The sequence below is a fragment of the Bombina bombina genome, chromosome 3 (assembly GCF_027579735.1).
Source record: "Bombina bombina isolate aBomBom1 chromosome 3, aBomBom1.pri, whole genome shotgun sequence".
Lineage (NCBI taxonomy): Eukaryota > Metazoa > Chordata > Amphibia > Anura > Bombinatoridae > Bombina > Bombina bombina.
In genome coordinates this window covers 1,245,641,285-1,245,667,580 of record NC_069501.1, presented here as the reverse complement: position 1 = coordinate 1,245,667,580, position 26,296 = coordinate 1,245,641,285, and the positions used below count along the sequence as shown (strand labels likewise).

Sequence of the window (26,296 nt, the reverse complement as noted above, 5' to 3'; positions counted from 1 at the left end):
AGGTTACCCCAATATAATTCTCTCATAGTGGCCTGGAACTTTGTATATCTAAGTTAAGTGCTACATTAAATAAGTTTGTAACTTTTAACAGTCAAAATCTAATTGCAACATTTAAAAAAGTTTGGGATTGAAAGAGGATCAACACCCTCCCTTGACATGTTTCGTCGTCTAAGTGGCGGCTTTTTCGAAAAGTGACGCGTGCTGGCGTCTAAGAGTGTTTATAGCCTAAACCACACCTCTGATTCTAATCCTCTACCAATCAGAGTCATCCTCTTATTAGAAGGCAAAACAATGTTACGGGTTGGATGTAATGATTAAGAGGATTCGTTCTATGATATTATTAGGAGGTTTTGCGGATTCTTTGGACAATCTTAATGTACAGTTTTTGTAGGTTCTTAATAAGCTTTTGATGGATGTTTTAATTATGAAGATATGCTTAAGATCTTGTCTATGAAAGAGTTCTTTTGAGGCAAGATGCAATATAAATTCTAACAGTGTCTAAATATTGGAAATTTTATTTGTAATACCCACTTATTTTGAAGATATATAAGATACCTCTTTGTTGTGAATAAAGATAAAAATAATAAATATAAAAATATATATCCGCTTTTTTGTATGCTTTAAAAATAAATATTTTCTAAATTTGAGTAGTAAAAGTTGTGTAGGGGTACTGGCAATAAGGTTGTACATGGTACACATGGAGTTAACATATAGGGGGCGTGTCACTTGAGCCCTATAAATGAGATTGCCAGCCCTTTAGCCCACAGGTCATTGAGGTTGTTACGTCTTTGCTGACGAAACGCGTTTGACTGTTTCACTAATATTTCTCACATGACATATGATGGGTGTTTTCATCCTTTGAAATAAAGAATATTCGATTTCACCTTATTTTCCTGTGTGGAAAGCATTTGTACTGACATGCTGGGATTGCTGTATTCTATGTATATTATACATACAGTGCTCAAGTCATGTGCATGCTTCTGAGCCTATCTAGATATGCTCCCATAGAACTGAGATAACTGGATACCAAGAGACCAAGGCTAAGTTAATAATAGTAGTACATTTGTTTGTTTGTTTTTGTTTTGCTTTAATTGTATGCTGTTTTGAATAATAGAAGTTTCATTTAGATTGCAATGTCCCTTTAAAGAGTTACTTGACTTCTATTAGCTGCATGATAAATATTTATTTTGGGGGGATCTCTAATGGTCCAATTATATTAAAGGGACAGTCTACTCAAAGTTAAACTTTCATTATTCAGATAGGGCATAGCATTTTAAACAACTTTCCAATTGATTTTTATAATTAAATTTGCTTTGTTCTCTTGGTGGTATTTTTAAAAGCTAAACCTAGGTAGACTCAAACTGATTTCTAAACCGTTGAAAACCGCCTCTTAGCTCATAGTATTTTGAAAGTTTTTCACAGTTAGAGAGCACTAGTTTATGTGTGTCATATAGATAAGATTGTGCTCACTCCCGAGAAGTTATATAGAAGTCTGCACTGATTGGCTACACTGCATATCTGTCAAAAGCACTGAGATAAGGGGGCAGTCTGCAGAGGCTTAGATAGAAGGTAATCACAGAGGTAAAAAGTATATTAATATTACTGTGTTGGTTATGCAAAACTGGGAAATGGGTAATAAAGGGATTATCTATCTTTTTAAACATTAACAATTCTGGTGTAGACTGTCCCTTAAGCTCTGTGGGCTTGTGTGATTCTATAAGAAATCTCATCAGGATTATGAAGCCCCTGTTCTATGTTTCTAAAGACAGTTTTTACCCTGAGAATAGTGTGTTTCACAAAGTGGTGTTTAACTTTTTGAGGGTGTTGCTAGATTACAATAGGTCTTAAATGAGATTTTGAAATGAAATTATGCAGTCCAAAAACACTATATTAAATTAATATTTTATACAAAAATAAATAAAATTCATCTCGCTGTTTTTTCTTGCAAACTAAAAGGTGGAGAGAGAGTGTCAAAATACATTAAAAAACACCTGCAGCTAGTAATAGGCTAGATTACAAGTGGAGAGCTATTTATTGCTCCTGCACTATCTGAGCTCCACTTTGGCTTTTTGCGTGTGTCGGGTACTGAGTGTATTGCATGTTGAAAGTAAAAAGATTTTGCTCATGTGCTAACTTAATCTGTGCAAAAAAACAATGTTAGAATATTGCGACCGTGTTAACGTATTCTCCCATATACTTTAATAGAGCGCAAAAAGTGGGAAGAAAAACTAACACCCTTACTTGCACACATACCCGATTGCATTTTCTCAAGTGCGCTAACCTGGCATGAAATATTAATATTTCACATGGCAGAATATGTTCTATTTATTGATAAATACATATTTCTACATATAGTTAGTTGTAGTAGGTGGCACAAAACAAGTTGCTATTCCTAATGTGTCTTACTGTAAATATGTGTGATAATATGTGGGCTCAATATATGTTAATGTTTTGATGAGTCCTAATTTTATATTCTCTTTTGGAAAAAAATGGATGTCGAAATTATTTAAGAAATAAATATGATCCTTTATTTGATTATGGTAAATTTACCCAATAGTAGTGATGCTAAAAGTACAGTTAAACAAAAATTATTACAATTCCTTCAAAGTTTAAAAATTGACACCGGTGTCTCTATGTATAAAAATTTACATAATATATAAAAAATAAATTAAATTAAAATAATAACGTTGAAATCTTATAATTTATACAGTTTTGGGTTTATCACAAGTTGTAATTTCTAACAGAATGTTTGTAGATACAATTTTATAGTGGATAAAACAATAGTTGCTGTATAGTTCATATAGGATACTTTGTTTCAAATTCAGCTATGCAATTGAGATCTTATCTTAGGCAACTATATATCAAATGTAGAGGTATGTTGGTGCGATTTTTATCACACTATAATATAAGTATACAAATTAGTACCTTGAAGTGTATCTGTTTGATATCACTTTTGTGAGATAATTGCGGTTAAATAAACGCTGCTATGCCAGTGTTTTGATTAAGTTTCAAGATCAAGCTGGTGGCAGTTCTATATGAGCTGCTGGTGGTTAAATAAATGCCACTTTGGTTTCCTCTTATTAGGTGGGCTTATCTGTTTGCTGCGAGAAAATTCACTTTTATATAAGTGTTTGGGTAGTTGTCGTGGCCGCTCAGTTACCTTATCCTTTGTCGGTCAGTGACCGATCGCGCTCTTAAGGGTTTCTTGGTGGGATCTTCGTTGCGGTTAAGTGCTAACTGTTTGCTGATGTTTTTTAAGTATCTCCGGTTTTTCTATTCTGTGGCTTGTCTGTCGGTCAGTGACCGATCACGATGGTATGGTTGTTGGATAACCTCCTGATGTGGAATTTTTGCGTGCCTTTCCGGTCTGTTGTTCCCAGGTTTCTTAGATGTCGGTCAGTGACCGATCTGGGTGATGAAATGTGGTTGTTGGGATAAGTTGAAAGTTTGTAGGATAAGTAGAAAAAGGATTTCTAGTTATCAATGTGATCTTTGCGGTTAAATATATGCCGCTCAGTGGGAACTTGAATATTTCAACTGGGTATAGCTGGTATTCACTTTGTCTTCTCAAATCCTGTGCAGGTGTGCTCTGGTATCAACATGTTTCGGCTGGACAGCCTTTTTCAAGATCACTAACTAGTACCCTTACTTGCACACATACCCGATTGCATTTTCTCAAGTGCGCTAACCTGGCATGAAATATTAATATTTCACATGGCAGAATATGTTCTATTTATTGATAAATACATATTTCTACATATATCTGTTGTTTTTTTTTTTGGTAAAATGTATATCTATACATATATACTGTGTATGTGTGTGTATAGATATACATTTGACCAAAAAACCATCAGATAACATTTTAAAAACATCAGATAACATTGGAATGTGAAATATTTACAGCAGAAACACAGTATTATATACAGGTAGCCCTCAGTTTACGCCGGGGTTAGGTTCCAGAAGGAATGGTTGTAAATTGAAACCGTTGTAAATTGAAACCCAGTTTATAATGTAAGTCAATGGGAAGTGAGGGAGTTAGGTTCCAGGCCTCTCTCAAAATTGTCATAAGTAACACCTAATACATTATTTTTAAAGCTTTGAAATGAAGACTTTAAATGCTAAACAGCATTATAAACCTAATACAATAATCACACAACACAGAATATATAATTAAACTAAGTTAAATGAACAAAAACATTTGCTAAACAGCATTATAAACCTAATACAATAATCACACAACACAGACTTTACTTGCATTTTTCTGCAAACCGTTCTTTCTATGCATTCCAATCTGGACTGATTTATAGACAGGAAGATCTTGTTTCTTTGAAATTTGCTCGATAGCTCAGGTCTGGTTATACTGATTCATTTCAGCTTGCTTGGCTTTGCTGCAACACAAGCGGACAGCGCCACCTACTGGCTATTTTAATAAATGCACTGCTTCTGAATGCTTTTCAATAGCAGTCACATGACTGGAACAAAAGGTTGTTATTCTGAAACGGTGTAAATTGAACCGTTGTAAAACGAGGGCCACCTGTATATATCTATATGTGTATACATATGTATTTATGCGTTTATATGTGTATATATGTCAGTATATGTTCTGCACAAGTATATTCTACACCTTTAGTGACCTCAATTTCCGAACAAGATTATTAGTCCCTGTGTTAAAGGGATATAAAACCCAAAAATATATTTCATGATTCAGATAGAGCGCGCAATTTAAAACAACTTTCCGGTTGTACTTCTATTTTATCATTAGCTTTGAATTCTTGGTATTAGCTTTGATTGGTGGCTGCACATGTATGTCTCTTGCCATTGGCTAATCGGATGTGATCAGCTAGCTCCCAGTAGTGCATTGCTGCTCCTTCAACAAAAGGATATCAAGAAAATTAAGCAAATTTGATAATAGAAGTAAATTGGAAAGTTGTTTAAAATTGCATTCTCTATTTGGCTTATGAAAAAAATTTGGAGTTTTGTGTTACGTTAAAGGGATATTAAACCCACTTTTTTTCTTTCATGATTCAGATAGAGCAACAATTTAAAGCAACATTCTAATTTACTCCTATTATCAATTTTTCTTCATTCACTTGGTATCTTTATTTGAAAAGCAGGAATTTAAGCTTAGGAGCCTGCCCATTTTTAGTTCAGCACCTGGGTAGTGCTTGCTGATTGGTGGCTAAATGTAACCACCAATCAGCAAGAGCTAATCAAGTGCTGAACCAAAAAATGGGCCAGCTCCTAAGCTTTACAGTCCTCAAATAAAGATACCAAGAGAAAATTGATAACTCTATCTGAATCATTAATGAAAAACATTGGGTTTAGTGTCAGTTTCACATACAAGCTCAGATTGAATAAGTATGTCCTTGATATAGATTACATGCACGCACAGGCAGATACAATTATGTTTAAACCAATGTTCTTCATTCTATTTGTTCCATTTAGAAATCTGCAAGCGGAAAACTAAAAATAAACATATTAAGTATAATGTTGTGCAATATTGCAAAATCTTATTGGCTACAGTCCCTGATGTGTTTAAGGAATTTGTGTTTTATTAGTTATACCACATTTTCCAAAGCAGGAGGCAGCAATAATTACTCGCATAAAATGTTTTCTAAGAAATGCCTTAAGGGAACAGCAAATATCTTGTTTAGTTATGTTAAATGAATATGCTTTCAATATTTATTTTGCCCCATTTTCATGTAATTTAACTCTGAATATTGAGGTTCTTCTAATTCTCACAACTTGAAAAGCCCCCTGCTGCCTTTTCAAGGCTAACCCTACTACATATATTTCCCTAAATGGCCTTTACAGATATCAGATAATTTATCACAGTGACTTTTTGTCTGCTGGCTAAAGCCCAGACTGGCTCCCTCACATAAGGCAAATGGTGGTTGGAGTTTTGCTACTGAAAAATAATCACAGTAAAAAAGGATGTTAATTTATTGCAAATACGCTTAGACTGAGAACATGGTATTTTAAACAACTTTCAATTTACTTCTATTATATAATTTGTTTCGTTCTCTTGGTATCCTTTGTTCAAAAGCATACATAGGTAGACTCCGGAGCTGCTGATTGGTGCCTGCACATAGATGCCTCATGTTATTGCCTCATGTTATTGCTCTTTCTTCAATAAAGTATACCAAGTGAATGAAGCAAATTAGACCATAGAAGTAATCTGAGAATTGTATTTATCTGAATCTTAAAAAAAAAAAAAATGGGTTTCATGTCCCTTTAAAGGGGCATGAAATTTTTTTTTTTTCATTTTTAGTATAGAGAATTCCACTTGCAATTTGCTTCTGTTATCTAATCTACTTTATCCTCTTGGTATCTAGGTAAGCTCGGGGGATAGTGAATTACTGGGAGTTAGCTGGGGATTGGTGACTACACATATTCCTCTAGTCACTGGCTCACCAAATGTGTCCAGCAAGATTCCAGTAGTAAATTGCTGCTCTGGGGTGTAAAATACATATATGCAAGTAACATTACAGTATTTTTTATTTGCACTGTTATGTCCCTTTAAATGTAAAACTTAATTCACAATCATATGTCAAAAGGTCATCAAACACCTCTTGCTTCCATGTAATAAATGGTGTTTGCTTTTTGAACACTTCAGGGAGTGTGGGGTTAAGCACATTTTTTTTTACATAAAAGCAAGAGGCATTTAATTAACCTTTAAACATTGTTTTTGTAGGAGCTGTAAACATATTTACTTAATTATTTCACTATTAGTTGCAACCACTTTTCCTGTGATTTACCTTTGAAAATGGTCTGTTGTCTTTTGCCCATACAGATATTAAAATACAATCTGCAGACATTAGATATATGTCCTTGCAACATGATACACAGTGACTGCTTGATCAGTGAAGGAACTCAATTATTTCTGTCCCTAAATGACTAAAGCAAAGGAAATAACATAAAATTCAGGAGGATTTTCAAGGTGTGTGTTTCTGCACTGCAAAAATATTTGCATTTTGTTACCAATATATCATTTTAAATGCTTTAAAACACATATTTTGTATATAAATCTTTTATAATTCAAGGGTCCATAACAATCCTTTAGAAATGTTTATCTAATGATTTTCTACATATAATCACCATAAAGTCTATAAGGAGTTTTGTAGATAAATAATTTAAAAACATTTTCTACAAGATTGTGATTGACCTCGTAGTGCTTTATTACTGATATATCCTGAGAATATATAAAAACAAATGACCCTTAAAAAACAAAGAAATGCATATAACAAGTGGCGCACTATTAAGTGCTTTCGCTCTCGCACAAACACCACCAGAAGTTAACATTTAATGCGCACGGATTAGCAGACGGATTACAAGTTGAAAGTAAAAAGTTTGTGCACACTAACTTATAGGAATAAATATATAGGTATATATAGAAATATATATTTACAATAAAATTATATTTTTCTGGTCAGGAAAACAGGTTTAGCGTGTTCATTGAGTTCTACGCCAGATATATAGATGACTTTCTATTTGTCTGGCATTGGACCAATGAACACACCAAGTGTTTGTTAAATTTCTTAACAATAACAACTTATATTTGAAATTTACTTTTCAGATTGTGAATACTAAAGTCAACTATTTGGACATTACTTTAAAGGCAGAACATGGCAAGATCTGCACAGAATTATACAGAAAAGACATATCTGGAAATACAATTTTAAGGGCAGATTCCTGCCATCCCCAACATACAAAAAGGGGGATACCAAAAGGCCAACTAATTAGAATTAGGAGGATATGTACAGAGGATAAAGATTACCATATACATTAACTCAAACTAGTGAATAGACTAATACAAAGGGGTTATGATAAAAAAAACACTCATGTTCCTTAGAGCTGAAATAGCAAAAATTAAACGAAAGAACCTTTTGAAGAAAAAACTATCAAATCAAGTCTAACAAATACTTAAGAATATAGGGAAAACAGTACAGTTTTTGTTACCCAGTACAGTAACCAATTCAACCAAATACAAAATATTGTGAATCTAGAAATGCTTAGACTAGATGATAAACTAAAGGAAAGCCTAGCCAATAGCATCAAATTTGTATCCAGAAAGGCTAAAAAAATAGGTAGCAAAGTTACCCAATATGTTTACAAAAAAACAACAAAAATGTCAAAAGAAACATGGTTATCCAAAAAAGGCTTTTTAAGTGTGGTAAGCATCCTTGCAATGTATGTCAACATTGTATTGTAGGTGATTCATTCACCTCTACAACCACAAACAAAAGTTATAGGCCTCTATTTATCAAGCTGTCAACCACAAATACGCTGGAATTCCACAGCGTATTTGTGGCGAGCCTGATTTGCCTTAGTTAATAAAGGCTAGAGACCATCAAAAGTAGAATTTAGTGACGTAAGATACGATCCGCCGGACTCAGTCTGACACAGATCGATGCTTATGTCACTCCAGATGTTCTGAACGCAAGTTCGGCACAATCTGACTACTTTTGCTAGTTATCAAAGAACTAGCAGGTACGCTCGCCACTTTTCCGGCCCAGCGTAGCTGGTTTTCAATCTGGCGGATGCCATAGGAATCAATGGTAGTCTGAAAGCAGCGAGAGCTCATGTTCGCTGCTGCCCGATATCCCATTGATTCCTATGGGAAATTTCTACACCTAAAACCCTAACATGTACCCCGAGTCTAAACACCCCTAATCTGCCCCCCCTACACCGCCGCCACCTACATTATACTTATTAACCCCTAATCTGCCGCCCTGACACCGCCGCCACGTACATTATACTTATTAACCCCTAAACCGCCGCTTCCGGAACCCGCCTCAACTAAATAAAGTTATTAACCCCTAAACCACCGCTCGCGGACCCCACCGCCACCTACATTATATTTATTAACCACTAATCTGCCCCCCCTACACCGCCGCCACTATATTAATTTTATTAAACCCTAAACCTAAGTCTAACCCTAACCCTAATACCCCCCCAACTTAAATATTATTTAAATTAATCTAAATAAATATTCCTATAATTAAATAAATTATTCCTATTTAAAACTAAATACCTGTAAAATAAACCCTAAGATAGCTACAATATAACTAATAGTTAAATTGTAGCTATTTTAGGATTTTTTTTTATTTTAGAGGCAACATTGTATTTATTTTAACTAGGTACAAAAGTTATTAAATAGTTATTAACTATATAATAACTACCTAGCTAAAATAAATACAAAATTACCTGTAAAATAAATCCTAACCTAAGTTACAATTACACCTAACACTACACTACAATTAAATAAATTAAATTAATTACCTACAATTACCTACAATTAAATAAAATAAAATAAAGTACAAAAAAAACACTAAATTACAGAAAATAAAAAAATAATTACAAGAATTTTAAACTAATTACACCTAATCTAAGCCCCCTAATAAAATAAAAAAGCCCCCCAAAATAATAAAATTACATACCTTATACTAAATTACAAATAGCCCTTAAAAGGGCCTTTTGCATTGCCATTTGCCCCAAAGTAATCAGCTCTTTTACCTGTAAAAAAGAAATACAACCTCCCCAACATTAAAACCCACCACCCAAACACCCAACCCTACTCTAAAACCCACCCAAACCCCCCTTAAAAAAAGCTAACACTACCCCCTTGAAGATCACCCTACCTTGAGACGTCTTCACCCAGCCGGGCACAAGTGGACCTCCAGACCGGCAGAAGTCTTCATCTGATCCGGGTAGAAGAGGACCTCCAGACCGGCAGAAGTCTTCATCCAGACAGCATTTTCTATCTTCATCCATCCGGAGCAGAGCGGGTCCATCTTCAATCCATCTGACGCGGAGCATCCTCTTCCATCGACGTCCTAACGAAGAATGAAGGTTCCTTTAAATGACGTCATCCAAGATGGCGTCCCTTGAATTCTGATTGGCTGATAGGATTCTATCAGCCAATCGGAATTAAGGTAGGAAAATCCTATTGGTTGATGCAATCAGCCAATAGAATTGAGCTTGCATTCTATTGGCTGATTGTAACAGCCAATAGAATGCAAGCTCAATCCTATTGGCTGATTGGATTAGCCAATAGGATTGAATTTCAATCCTATTGACTGATTGCATCAGCCAATAGAATTTTTCCTACCTTAATTCCGATTGGCTGATAAAATCCTATCAGCCAATGGGAATTCAAGGGACGCCATCTTGGATGACGTAATTTAAAGGAACCTTCATTCTTTGTTAGGACGTCGATGGAAGAGGATGCTCCGCGTTGGATGGCTTGAAGATGGACCCGCTCCGCTCCGGATATATGAAGATAGAAGATGCAGCCTGGATGGAGTCTTCTTCCCGTCTGGAGGTCCACTTGTGCCTGGCTGGGTGAAGACATCTCAAGGTAGGGTGATCTTCAGGGGGTTAGTGTTAGGTTTTTTTAAGGGGGGTTTGGGTGGGTTTTAGAGTAGGGTTGGGTGTGTGGGTGGTGGGTTGTAATGTTGGGGGGTTGTATTTCTTTTTTTACAGGTAAAAGAGCTGATTACTTTGGGGCAATGCCAGCAAAAGGCCCTTTTAAGGGCTATTTGTTATTTAGTATAGGGTAGAGAATTGTATTATTTTGGGGGGCTTTTTTATTTTATTAGGGGGATTAGAGTAGGTGTAATTAGTTTAAAATTATTGTAATTATTTTTTTATTTTCTTTAATTTAGTGGTTTTTTTTGTTGTACTTTAGTTAGTTTTATTTAATTGTAGTTAATTTAGGGAATTCATTTAATTATGGTGTAGTGTTAGGTGTAATTGTAACTTAGGTTAGGTTTTATTTTACAGGTAAATTTGTACTTATTTTAACTAGGTAGCTATTAAATAGTTAATAACTATTTAATAACTATTGTACCTATTTAAAATAAATACAAAGTCGCCTGTAAAATAAAAATAAATCCTAAAATAGCTACAATGTAATTATTAATTATATTGTAGCTATCTTAGGGTTTATTTTACAGGTAAGTATTTAGTTTTAAATAGGAATAATTTAGTTAATAATAGTAATATTTATTTAGATTTATTTAAATTATATTTAAGTTAGGGGGTGTTAGGGTTAGGGTTAGACTTAGGTTTAGGGGTTAATAACTTTATTATAGTGACGGCAGTGTAGTGGGGGCAGGATAGGGGTTATTACGTATAATGTAGGTGGCGGCGGGCTCCGGGAGCGGCGGTTTAGGGATTAAACATTTTATTTAGTTGCGGCGGGCTCCGGGAGCGGCGGTTTAGTGGTTAAACAATTTATTTAGTTGTGGCGGGGTCCGGGATCGGCAGGATAGGGGTTAATAACTTTAAGTAGGTGGCGGCGGTATAGGGGGCGGCAGATTACGGGTAAATAGGTATAATGTAGGTGGCGGCGGGGTCCGGGAGCGGCGGTTTAGGGGTTAATATATTTAATATAGTTGCGGCAGGGTCCAGGAGTGGCGGTTTAGGGGTTAATAAGTTTATTTAATTGCGGGGGGCTCCGGGAGCGGCGGTTTAGAGGGTAAAACTGTATAGTATAGTGTGGGTGCTTAGTGACAGTATAGCAAGAAAACTGTGAATAAGCCGAAGAGCAGCGAGATCGATGACTGTTAGTTAACAACAGTCTGCTGCTCATCGCCCCATACTTGGTGCGCTGCTTTTTGACAGCTTTCTTGATAAATTTGGCGAACGTATTCAGGTCTGCGGCAGCGATGTTAGGCGAACTTAGGCGAGCGTATTGGGGCCATAGAATTCAGGTAAGTAGACAGCTTGATAAATAGAGGCCATAGTGAATGAAACAAACAAAATACAGCATGTTTATGACTGTTGTCCACAAGGTCGAAGTTAAACATAAAAATATTAGTGTAGGTAACTCACTTGGTTTAGTATACAGATGATTGGTGTGAAGTATTGTTTGCTTTTATGTAGTTATGTAGTTACTAAGACAGCGGCTTCCATTTCATTTTTGACAGTAAGCGACCTGAGCAATATAATTTAGTGAGAACTTTATGTGATGGATATCAAGTTATCCAAAACGAGCACTGCTAGAGAATTGTGTTCCAATATAATATGCTATGTATGATTTCTACACGAATAACTAATACTGCTCGGGTCGCATTTGTCAATATGTAATTAGTTATATTATATACTATTTGAAACATCCTTGTTAGGGCTGTTTGATTTTAAGCCGCTACATTAGTTACAGCATACACAGTGTTTTTAATATTGTCTAATTATGTTGCATATTTGTTATGTACACTGAGATACGTAAATACAGGTGATCCCCCTGTAGTAGGGAGGCGGACCATAATCCAATAAGATTATAAGTAGCCATCACACCTCCCACTTTACATCTTTGACAAAGCGCCAGTAAGGTGTGAAACATGTCAGATGACGTCACCCTCTGTTAGCACCTGCGTCTCCTGGTAATCACTAAGCTTGTGAATGCTGTGTGTTTCTTACACAATGAAATAAAGGTATGAACTTTTTATATTGCTCCGTCTAAAGTGCTTCATATGTGCCTTCCAATATGAACTTTACTTCACCTCATGCCAAACAAGAGTGAAGGGGGGGAAAAAACAAACCAAAATGGAATCTAAAAAAATGTCCCAACTCAATATTAACACTTGCTATGTAAAGGTGTTAAAATACAGGATAGCTAGGAGTAAAGAAAGGCACACCAAAAAGTCCCAGATCCTCAGAGCTCTAGAAAAAGCAAATGTATGTCAAATATATACGTGGAGAGACAAAAGTCACTGACATAACATGTGAGCTAAAACGGTATACCTCACCTCCTCCTTACAAAGTTCCGATAACTCACGGGTCTAGGTAAAGTTCTGGGAGGGAATGTCCATCCGTATATTGATACAAAACGGGGCTGGTTCCTTTCGAGGCACCTTCAGTGCGTGATGTGTCCATGTACGGCTGCTAGAACTCCACCGGGTCTTTCACAGAGAGGGCATGTACCAACGCCAAACCAGAGTGACACAAATGATGTCACACAAAAGCTTCCTCCAGCAAGGCAATAGGTAGGGAACCACCGCTGTCAATATCGATCCACTTTGATTCAACGTAGCTTGCTTTTCTCAGGTGTCAGCGCAGTCTCCATAATTCAGGTATCACTAAGTGCAAATACCCATAGCCTCCTGGAGTTAACAAAGGGACGTGGCAGGGTGCTAACGCTCTCACAGGCAATAGACAGTTCCACAAAAGAAGAGTACAAGAGCGTTAGACTTAAAACTTAAAACATAACCTTTATTGGCTAGTCATACAAATAGGACATACAAGATGTCAAGACAAAATTGAGGTAGGGGCACCTCTGGCTGGCAGGCTTACGCGTTTTGGCAAAGCCGTAATCATAGCATACTGAAGCCAGCCACAGGTGTACAATATATACACAATTACAGCAACGTCATTGGTTACAAACATATTGCTTAAAACAACAACACGCCCAGTGTGCTTTAACGCTATATATACAGGAGAGAACTATACTAAATATATAAATAGTATGGAAAGTAACAAACAAACCTGCACAACGGAGCACCCTTGGGGTTGTTAGATGATTCTTTAAAGGTGTGAGTTAGGCACAAAATAGAGAGAGGGTATAAAGTTAATTGCCACAGTGGGATAACTCTATCTTTTATAGTAGATTCCAGACGGCAGCCATAGTTCCCTGTGTGTCTGCACACACACCCATGATCACAGGAAATCCAGAGAGGGAACAAAAAAACAGCGCTCCAAGCCCAGAAAAAAGTTAAAAGTTCAGCTTTATTCCAACATGATTAAAAACATGCAAATATGTAAAAAGTGGTCAGCACAGTTGTGCAAAATACAAGTAAAAGAACAGGTGCAAAAAACAGCAAAGTTTCGTGCTTCACGCACTTGATCACTGCTAGGGGTAGGGGCACCTCTGGCTGGCAGGCTTACGTGTTTCAGCAAATCCGTAATCATAGCATACTGAAGCCAGCCACAGGTGTACAATATATACACAATTACAGCACCATCATTGGTTAAAAACATATTGCATAAAACAACAACACGCCCAGTGTGCTTTAACCCTATATATACAGGAGAGAACTATACTAAAGAAAACATATATAAATAGTATGGCCATGGAAATTAAATTACAAAAAACAAACAAACAAACCTTGCATATACAGGTGTTATATAACATGCAAGTGTTCTCCTCTCGCAAAGGTATAAACAATTGCCAAGAGTACATCACTATATATGTAAGTGGAAAGATATAAAAACAGAATGTCCAAGTACCCCATAAGTTCAATACACAAATGAATATGACATTAAATTGAAAGGGGGGACTCAAACAATAGGTGAATCCTCTATAAGGACATATCAGTTATATCTAAAACAGAACACATATATGTACATAAATATACACAACCTAGGTATATATAAATATACGCACCTACGCATAGAAACACAAACTCATATAGAGTATATAGATATATATAGTTCATGCAATAGTGGACTAAAAAGATATAACGCATCAGATAGAGAGGGGGATAAAACATAAAGAACTGAATCTCATTCCTAGTCCTCCTAGTTGATACATTATTAAATAGTGAACATCAAAAAGGTATAAGGGGAGGTCATTGGTGTACAAGAGAGAGGTGCCATGGAGAGTGCCACATATGAAGGAATAAAGGGAAAATTCACTCCCAATAATTAATAAGGTCAAACTCAGAGTTAAGTCCCTGTGGCACTCTAGTTTCCAATTTAAAAATCCATAGCATCTCTCTCTTACGCAGCATGACATCCCAATCACCCCCTCTCTTGGAACTTGGAAATCATATCTATAGGTTGCCAAGAAAAACACGACAGGTCCTTATTGTGAATCTGGGCAAAATTATGTACTAAGGGGGTAGTTGCCTTACCCACTCTGATGGTGGATAAGTGCTCTCTAACCCTAGACCTAATGTCCCTTGTGGTGAGATCTACATATTGCTTACCACATTTTGTGCAGGTAATACAGTATATAACATACACTGAAGTACAGTTGAGGCAGAAATTTATGTCATACACCCTGCCTGTTCCAGTAGAGTGAAATTGGTCTGACACAATCAAGTAATCACATGCTCCACATCTGGAGCTACCACATTTATAAGAGCCCTTACGGGTAAGCCATGCACTACCTTGAGAGATGGGCTTTTTGAGAACAGTAGGAGATAAGATATTACCCAATGTTCGATTTCTACGATATGAACATCTTAACCCTTCCTCAACACAATGTATAAGTCTATCGTCAGCTATCAACATTTTAAAATGATGCTTGACGATTTTGCAGATCTCTTCATATTGTGAGCTATACTGTGTCACAAATGTTACACCTTTATGTACTTTCTTATTAGCTTGTTTTTTATCCTTAAGAAGGTATTATTTACTTTGTTTATTGACCTCCCTCTGTGCCCTAGCTACAATATTCTTAGGATAACCTCTCTGGATAAGACATCTTCTGACTTCTTCTGGGTTTCACTATCTGGGTTTCACTATCTCTGGCATCGGAACAGTTCCATTTAGTTCTAATGAGCTGCCCTTTGGCAATTGCTTTGGGTGACAACTCCTAGCGTGTAATAAAGAGTTACCCGATATAGACTTCCTGAAAAGATGTGTTTTTACTGAGCCATCTTGGCTACCACTCAACACCACATCTAGGAAATTAATGTTGTTTTGTTGAATCTCACTAGTAAATTGTAGGCCTACGTCATTGACGTTAAGATCTTTAACAAACTCCTCCAAATCACTTAGACTGCCATCCCAAATAAGGATCAAATCATTGATAAATCGACGATAGAAAACAATACAATTATGGTATGGGTTTTTATCTCCAAAGATGTGGGACAGCTCCCACCAACCCATAAAGAGGTTGGCATAGGAGGGGGCTAACTTTGCCACCATCGCTGTCTCTTATCCCTGGAGATAAAAGGTGCCTTCAAACTCAAAAAAGTTATGTTTTAGCAAAAACAAAGACACCTGCAGGACAAATTCTTGGAAACCTGTTGAAAATGTAGACCAGTTTTGGAGAAAAAATGCTAATGCTTCCATCCCTCTATTGTGTGGAATTGAGGAGTAAAGGGCTGTTACGTCTATAGTAGCCCATATGTACATGCCATCTTTCCAAACTACATCATCCACCAGGTTCATTAGATGTTTAGTGTCTCTAAGGAAGCTAGATAGAGCTTCCACAAAGGGATGTAGCACCATGTCCAACCATTGGGAAAGGTGTTCAAAAAGGGAGCCTATGCCGCTAACAATCGGACGACCTTTAACATTCTGAAGAAATTTGTGCACCTTCGTGAGGTGGTGGAATACTGAAGTAACAGGATGTTCCACATAGATGTATCTCGGTCAATAAATCCATTTTCCACACCCTCATTCAGAAAGTGCATCAACTCCCTTTGAAAGCGACAAGTATGTTTGGCAGACAACTCAGTATAACAATGGTTATCTTCTAACTGGCGTAATGCTTCATTGATATAATCAATTCTATTAAGAACCACCACTGAGCCTCCCTTATCAGCATTACGTATAACAATATCCAGGTTATTAGCCAGTTGTACCAGAGCCTCTTTCTCAGCCCTATCTAAATTCTCAGTAGATTTTCCTGTATGGCTGGCAAGTGACCTGAGATCACTTTCCACTCTCTTGTAGAAGCACAATACGACCCCTAGTATGTATGGGGTAAAACCTTGAGGGTGGCTTCAAACCTCTCACACAATTAGTGTTAGATGAAATATCCAAAGCATCCCCTTCATTAAGGAGAGTGTTAGGAGAGACCAGGTCACAAGATTCAGGAAAGGACAAATTAGTGTTAAGATTAGTAGTAACCCATTGTGTAGACTGACTGGAGTTAGGGTGTATTGTGTCTTCTCCCTAAAAGTGAATTTGTCCTGCAAGTGCCAACCTCTTTATGGGTTGGTGGGAGCTGTCCCACATCTTTGGAGATAACAACCCATACTGTTATTGTATTGTTTTCTATCGTCGATTTATCGACGATTTGATCCTTATTTACGATGGCAGTCTAAGTGATTTGGAGGAGTCTGTTAAAGATCTTAACGTCAATGATGTAGGCCTAAAATTTACTAGTGAGAAACAAATCTTTTCAGGAAGTTTATATCGGGTAACTCTTTATTACACACTAGGAGTTATCACCCAAAGCATGTGCCTTATGCAATTGCCAAAGGGCAGCTCATTAGAGCTAAACGGAACTGTTCCGATGCCAGAGATAGTGAAACCCAGATGGAAGAAGTCAGAAGACGTCTTATCCAGAGAGGTTATCCTAAGAAAATTGTAGCTAGGGCACAGAGGGAGGTCAATAAACAAAGTAAATCAGACCTTCTTTAGGATAAAAACAAGATAATAAGAAAGTACATAAAGGTGTAACATTTGTGACAGAGTATAGCTCACAATATGAAGAGATCTGCAAAATCGTCAAGCATCATTTTAAAATGTTGATAGCTGACAATAGACTTATACATTGTGTTGAGGAAGGGTTAAGATGTTCATATCATAGAAATCGAACATTGGGTAATATCTTATCTCCTACTGTTCTCAAAAAGCCCATCTCTCAAGGTAGTGCATGGCTTACCAGTAAGGGCTCTTATAAATGTGGTAGCTCCAGATGTGGAGCATGTGATTACTTGATTGTGTCAGACCAATTTCACTCTACTGGAACAGGCAGGGTATTCTGCCTCAACTGTACTTCAGTGTATGTTATATACTGTATTACCTGCACAAAATGTGGTAAGCAATATGTAGGGCTTACCACAAGGGACATTAGGTCTAGGGTTAGCGAGCCCTTATCCACCATCAGAGTGGGTAAGGCAACTACCCCCTTAGTACATAATTTTGCCCAGATTCACAATAAGGACCTGTCGTGTTTTTCTTGGCAACCTATAGATATGATACCCCGTTCCAAGAGAGGGGGTGATCAGGATGTTATGCTGCGTAAGAGAGAGATGCTATGGGTTTTTAAATTGGAAACTAGAGTACCACATGGACTTAACTCTGAGTTTAACCTTATTAATTATTGGGAGTGAATTTTCCCTTTATTCCTCTTCATATGTGGCACTCTCCATGGCACCTCTCTCTTGTACACCGATGACCTCCTCTTATACCTTTTTGATGTTCACTATTTAATAATATATCAAGTAGGAGGACTAGGAATGAGACTTCTTTATGTTTTATCCCCCTCTCTATCTGATGCGTTATATCTATTTTGTCCACTATTGCATGAACTACATATATCTATATACATTCAATCCACTCTATATGAGTTTGTGTTTCTATGCGTAAGTGCGTATATTTATATATACCTAGGTTGTGTATATTTATGTACATATATGTGTTCTGTTTTAGATATAACTGATATGTCCTTATAGAGGATTCACCTATTGTTTGAGTCCTCCCCTTTCAATTTAATGTCATATTCATTTGTGTATTGAACTTATGGGGTACTTGGACATTCTTTTATATCTTTCCACTTACATATATAGTGATGTACTCTTGGCAATTGTTTATACCTTTGCGAGAGGAAAACACTTGCATGTTATATAACACCTGTATATGCAAGGTGTGTTTGTTTGTTTTTTGTAATTTAATTTCCATGGCCATACTATTTATATATGTTTTCTTTAGTATAGTTCTCTCCTGTATATATAGGGTTAAAGCACACTGGGCGTGTTGTTGTTTTATGCAATATGTTTTTAACCAATGACGGTGCTGTAATTGTGTATATATTGTACACCTGTGGCTGGCTTCAGTATGCTATGATTACAGCGTTGCCGAAACACGTAAGCCTGCCAGCCAGAGGTGCCCCTACCTCAATTTTGTCTTGACATCTTGTATGTCCTATTTTTATGACTAGCCAATAAAGGTTATGTTTTAAGTTTTAAGTCTAACGCTCTTGTACTCTTCTTTTGTGGAACTTTACTTCACCTCACCTTGTTTGTACACCACGTAAAGGGAAACTTTTGGATTGCTTACATTTGGACTGCAAACTTTTTGTTTGACTGGTCTGTCCTGTGTCGGGAGAGGCACTGATGTGGCCCTTGGTTTCAACTTTGAGTTTCTGCGGTTTATTTCTGTGCACTCACTGTTAGCTCTTTATATATATTTATATATATATGTATATGTATGTATATATATGTATACATACATGTATATGTATGTATATATATATATATATATATATATAAATATATATATATATATATATATATATATATATATATATATATATATATATATATATATATTATAGCCATTTCCAGTGAAACACCTTGTTATATACCATATACCTTATACCCCTTATAAATTAAAAAAAATTATATATATGTAAGAAACAGTACGTGGGGCGCACAAAACGTGCCCTACGTGACAGGGCCCTCCAACATTTGAGGGACATAGGAAATCCAGATTGTACTACCCCAATAGCGAAACACTTTAGGCAGGAACATAATTCAGACGATTCATTATTGACTATACAAGGCATAGACCATGTGCCAAGACATAGAAGAGGGGGAGACAGGGAGAGACGTTTGGACCAGAGGGAAGTGTTTTGGATATTTAATTTAAAAACCAAGCACCCTTCTGGTCTAAACTCCATTATGGATGTAGATTTATTTTATTGAATCTTTAATAAAATTCTTCCTTTGTAGATATAATTTTGACAAAGGAAACATTTGAGTTGATTGTAGATAAAAGATGTATTTCAAAAATGAAGTTTAAATATTAGTATGCATTGTTTTTCAAATATACTAAATATAAAGTTTTTTGCTTGAACTAAGTTTTTATAAGATACAGGTGCCTGCAATTATCTTAACTCCTTACCTTTAAATAGTACTAGTAGGTGTGGACACAAACTATGCCAGTGAACAAGGGCTGAGATCTGGCCCGAAACATGTTTGGCTATTTTTAGTCCTGAACATCTTGTTGCAGGCCTGTGACTGTTGTGAAACTTTTAACTTTTGTGATGAATACATTTTGATTTTTTTAAACAAATATCTCAAGTCCTCTTTCTGGAGTAGCGGGATTACAGAGTGTGTTTACTACATATATATATATATATATATATATATATATATATATATATATATATATATATATATATATATATATATATATATATATATACATAAATCTAATATTGATATGAGTGTAACTGTAATTTTATGTTGTGTTAAGGGAAACTTTTTTACACTATGCAATCGCTTTTACTTTCAACTAGTAATAAGATTGCTGTATGTATGTATGTATGTGGTACTTGTAAAGTGCGGCTTATCACCCGTAAGGGTCTCAAGGCACTGCTCATTTTATCAAACTTGGAAGGATGAAAGGCTGAATGGACCTCTCTGGGGATCAAACCTGCAACCCTTTGGTTGCTACAGAGCTCAGCCACAGTGCCTTAGCATGCTGAGCTATCTGTCCGGCAGCTGAGCTATCTGTTGCTATGTCCGTTGTGTGCAAAAACCCAATATCACTCGCTCACAACAGTTAGCACCAGGTGAGTGAGCATTGTCAGAGACAAAGAAGCCAGAGATAATACAATTAAAATATTCATCTAATTGAATATGCACAAAAAGAGAATCTTTCCCTCTCCATCATTTTTGAGGATGTAGAAAAAGCTTTTGATCGAATTAGCTGGACTTTCATGAAAAAAATTCTTAACTTTTTTGATTTTGTACCACAATTGATTAACATAATTATGTCACTATATTATAAACCAACAGTAAAGATAAAAATAAATTGGGACATATCTAACACATTTACAGTTTCTAATGGCACAAGACAAGGCTGTCCCTTATCTCCAAGATTATTTATATTATGTATGGAAATAATAGCTGCCCATATTATACAGAACGATATGATCCAAGACATTAAAATAGGGTAAGGAATATAAATTTTCAATATCCTCTTGACCCTATATATTGCTTTAAAAGATAGATAATCCCTTTATTACCCATTCTCCAGTTTTGTACAACCAACACAGTTATATTAATATACTTTTTACCTATGTGATTACCTTGTATTTAAGCATCTTCTGACAACCCCCTGATCACATGACTGTGACTATTTAAAATCTAACTGTTAAATAACTTCCCGGGCGTGAGCACAATGTTATCTATATGGCGACATCAGTTCAGTCGCCTTTCGTAAAAACCATATACAAAAGCATGTGATTAAGACGCTGTCAAGAGAGCCTTTGAAACAGACAGAAATGTAGAGGTTTAAATGTTATAAACTTTATTAATCTAACAATGTCGGTTGTGCAAAGCTGGGGAATGGGTAGTAAAGGCATTGTCTATCTTTTTAAACAATAACAATTATTGTATAGACTGTCCCTTTAAAAAGGAACAGTATGGCAAAATCATTAAGATAGTAGACATAACAGATAAAGGAAATCTTCTTACACGAGAAATACTTAAAGGGAAAGTCAACACCAAAATGATTATTGTTTAAAAAGATAGATAATGCCTTTATTGCCTATTCCCCAGTTTTGCACAACCAACATTGTTATATTAAACCATTAAACCTCTAAATCTCTGTCTGTTTCTAAGTCCCTAAAGACAGCGCCATGATCACATGCTTTTGTATTTGCTTTTCACATCAGGGGAAGCTAGTTCATGTGAGCCATATAGATAGCATTGTGCTGACGCCCGTGGATTCTAACAACACAGCACTAATTGGCTTAAATACAAGTCAATAGTCATGTGATATGGGGCAGTCAGAAGATGCTTAGAAACAAGGTAATCACAGAGGTTAAAAAGTGTATTAATATAACAGTGTTAGTTATGCAAAACTGGGGAATGGGTAATAAAGGAATTATCTGCCTTTGAAAACAATAAAAACATTGAGTTGACTGTCCCTTTAAAGGGGCAGTATAGACCAATTTACATTTAACTGCATGTAATAGACACTACTACAAAGAATAATATGCACAGATACTTATATAAAAATACAGTGTAAAAACTTTTAAAAAACTTACTAAGAAGCTCCCAATTTAACACTGTTAATGAGATTTTCCTGGGACACCCACTGAAATGGGCTGATAGCAGAACCTCCCCCCTCCCTTGCATATGAAAGACCCATTATACAAACAGGAGCAGACAGGGGTCGGTAAACTTCAATATACATCTAAAACTTTGGGGCTTGATTAGGAGTCTGAAAATCAGCACAATGTTATTTAAAAATAAGCAAAACTACACATTTTTAAAAAACCACACCCAGATGGGCTATATAAATGGATAATCTACAAAACATGTATGCAATGAAAAATCTAGTGTATTATATCCCTTTAAAGAGAAAGGCCTCGGTAGCCTAGCAGAGTGGTATACCTCTTCACAGACGTTTTATTTTATTTATTTCAAGAAAAACAAAAATAGGCTATCAAGACCTTTGACAAAATTTGAGAATATGTGCACCAGGCAATTAAGTTATCCAAGACTTATGATCTATTACATAGTAACACTGAGGAACTCGCAAATTATCTGCAAAATTGGCAAACAGAATCAGGCTATCCTATAGATTTAAAAACCTTGCAAAATATCTTCAAAATGACAGCAAAGTCATCAATCTCAACAAGATGTATCAAACAAAAAATAAAAGGATTCTGGTTATAAAAAATTTAGATAATAGATAAATAGATTTTAAAAAAATGATAAACACAATTTAAATAGTTTCCTCTCATTCATTTTAAATGATTTGAATAGTAAGATAGGAAAAACAAGCTTATATTTAATAAAAATCATGTTTAACCGTGCTAAAAATATTATCTTGAAAAAGTGGAGGATGACTTTTATACCTACATGAAGAATGTGGATAGATAAAGTTAATTTATACCTGATAAATGAAGAATAGCAATTTATAAAAAATAGTAAAATTGACCAGTATATAGAATGAAAGTTATGGGAAAAGATGATAGAAGAAATAACACCCTAAGAGCCATATAAACCATGTAGAGAGTTTTGTATTCTAATAATTTCTAAATAGAGTAAACAAGTATTAGAAGCAATATTTATTTTTTTCTTATGGACTTCACATAACTCTAAATATTGATTTCTGAACATATCAGTATTTATAGTAAGATTTGTCATGTTTTATCATTTTTTATCAATAAAAAAAAAAAGTTAGTAGGTCATTACAGTAGTCAAGTCAGGCAATTACCAGGATGTGGATTAGCTGTTTAGTAGTTTCAGCGCTCAGAAAGAAATGCATTTTGGAGATATTGCGTAGGTGGTTGCGGCAGGATGAAGAGAGCAATTGGATGTGGCATACCCCCCAACTGTCCCGATTTTTGCAGGACAGTCCCGATTTTAGGTGTCTGTCCCCCTGTCCCGGGTTGCTAGCCATCTGTCCTGATTTGCCGCAGGCATTACAATTTTTTTATTTTTTTTTAAATTCTGTTGGGCCCATACTCAGAATCAGCTGGCTTTGCTCTCACAGGGTTAGACACCTGTTAGATTCCATGTGGAAAAGGAATGGTGTGTGGGTTAAGCAGGAGTAAGAAGGCTGTATACCCTCTGACCACAGGTAATGGTGACCTCTCTAACCTACCTCTGGTAGTGATGATGTCTAACCCCTGGTGATAATATTAGCATGCCTTCAGTTTTATACAATGAGCAGTGCTAATGCCAGGGTAACGAACAGTGGCCGCCGCAGATTGCCAGCTAATGTGCTTGCCAACCCCAGGACCCCATACAATGAATTACAGATACCCATATATGATGTAGTTTGTGTGTCTATCTGTATCCATAACTGTGTGTGTGTATCTGTATGTATAAGTTTATGCTATGTAGTGTGTGTGTGTGTGTGTGTATCTGCATGTGTAAATGTAAGCTATGTAGTGTGTGTATGTGTATCTGCATGTATAAGTGTATGCTATGTAGTGTGTGTATCTGCATGTATAAGTGTATGCTATGTAGTGTGTATGTGTATCTGCCTGTATAAGTGTATGCTATGTAGTGTGTGTGTGTCTGCATGTATAAGTGTGTGCTATGTGATGTTGAATATTGTAATTATTTATATTTTAAGATGGATTATTATTGAATAAGGATTGTTGTGAAAAACTTGTTTACAATAGGTTTGAAAAAGGACTGTTATAAAAACAGGAATTTCTTGGTAAACTTTGCACAATTTTATTGTCGTCATTAGGAGAGACGGATGATAAACAACCTGCAGCTATGGCCACAGTTATTTAACAGGGAATTGTAATTCATTAGACTTTGTGATTTTTGCATTAGTGAACCTAGTTAACATTGTGTTTATCCCCCACAAAAGGGGTAAACAAACAGTTAAACTCCTGAATGGTAGCTGCAGGGCTAAGGTAGTGCCCAGTGCTCGACACGTGCACATTCCTGAGCCTACCTCTGTATGCTCTCATAGTAAAGAGATACGTTTCAACAAAAAATTACAAGGAGAAGAGATACATTTGATAACAGAATTAAAAAAATAAAGTTTTTTTTTTTTTAATTGTACGTTCTCTCTAAACAATAAAAGTTAACCATTTACCACCAATTAACAGATAGGGTAAAATATATCATGATTGCAGACAGACAGGTTTGCAAGCAGAGAAGCTATTCACCTGCAACCGCCACTGCGATGCTGAATTATGTGGTAACATTTAAAGGGACATTATACACTAAATGCATGTTATAAGCAAAGTATTGATGTTATATGTGCCTCCCTCTAGCTATGGGTGCCACCATGATGAAATCTATGTTTCACTACATTCCGGCGTTGACTTGTTTGCACAGTGACTCTCCTTCAGATACCTGCACTGTAATCTAGGTTCCATAACGCCAGCTCCTATGATAAGAGGGGGAACTCTATGAAATGCATTTAGTGTTTAAGGTCCCTTTAACATTGCACAGGAGCTTTCTTGTTCAATGCCCCATGCTCTTGTGCAAACAATTGAGGAACAGCATGAAAGGTCAAACACCCCGAATGTGAGATTGTTGGGGTGACTGATCTTGCTACATCTGAGGTTGAGGAGACACAAAAGAAGCAGTTTCTGCTTAATAAATTTGTGTCTGCAGACTCGCTCATGCATAGCCTGAAAAGCTGCAAATGCAGCTTAATAAACGTACTCTACAGAATAGCAATACAAGTATATGAAGCAAGAGCACTTACCAGATATCCTATGTCCCACAATAGTTCTCCTTTAATACAAGACACCAGAGAGGATACTACACGCTCCCGCTGTATTGTGAAAACTCATGAACTCTACACACTTCTTGTGTTTGCAGTTTTAGCCCCAGGTGTTATAACCTTTACACTGCAAGTAAACCAGACCTGCAGCATTCACAGCCTTTCGGCCAACCCCTGCACACAACAGCTAATTCATCCTTATATAATTCCTTTTTTTTAGCATAACTAGAGGGGTGTCCACATTCTTTGTATTTTATTTTTATTGTTTTAACTTTTTATTGAAGGTTTTCAACATAAACAAAAGGAAAATAACATAAAATAAACAAATATAATCCCCTATTAAATGCTATACAAATGTGCCTTTAGAATCAGTAATGTATGTGAAACCAAACAGAGGAATATTACAACATGATTTAGTGTTCTAAATCTCTTAAAGGGATAGGAAAGAAAAAAATAAATTTGCAAAATCAGATAGAGCATGTCATTTTAAATTCACTTTTATTTATTTTTTTATTTGTGCTTCATTCTCTTGGTATCCCTTGTTGAAAAATAATATGCACTTATCCTTCACTAGTGGGAGCTGCTGCTGATTGGTGCCTGCACACATTTGTCTCTTGTTATTGGCTAACTAGATGTGTTCAGCTAGCTGCCAGAAGTGCAATGCTGTTCCTTCAGCAAAGGATAAAGCAAAGTTGATAACAGAAACACATTTGAAAGTTGTTTAAAAATTGTATGTTCTATCCAAATCATGAAACAAAATGTTGGGGTTTTCTGTCCCTTTAACGTCTTCTTATTTCTCATATTACAAAGGTTTGCTACAGATACTGAATCCAGTATTGAATCCAGTATTGATTTATTATCTTAATCAGTGAGTATTTAGTGCTGTATTTAGTGTTTGTGCTGCCCTAGGCACTGAAAATTCTGCTGCCACCTGAAATTCCACCCACAGACACATATAAAATCTGCTGGGTCATATGCTTCTACCAGACAAACAGTTTTAATTGATTTTTAATAATATGAGGAAATAAAAACCCGAAGAGCATGAGAGGGGCATCATGCTATAGAACTATCCAAGGGGTTTCTCTAGAAACCTTATACAAGGGGAGTACACTCAAAATCTAGAGAGGCGAGGCCAGCAATAAGTCCCCATGCTAAAGACCTATTAATAAAA

General features: G+C 36.1%; 1 protein-coding gene across 6 annotated transcripts in view; it reads right to left on the bottom strand.

Annotated features, from left to right (window-relative positions):
* The window catches only part of SLCO2B1 (solute carrier organic anion transporter family member 2B1), a 490,516-nt gene that overhangs the window by 298,423 nt on the left and 165,797 nt on the right, over window positions 1-26,296 (bottom strand). Inside the window, exon 1 of one of the 6 annotated variants that reach the window (XM_053708762.1) lies at window positions 25,108-25,388. The exons of 4 other annotated variants lie outside the window; for them this stretch is intronic. The gene's annotated coding sequence lies outside the window, so the exon portion shown is untranslated. Of the gene's footprint in view, window positions 1-25,107; window positions 25,389-26,296 lie in introns of those variants that run through there. One more of the 6 variants, XM_053708766.1, reaches the window with a different exon arrangement.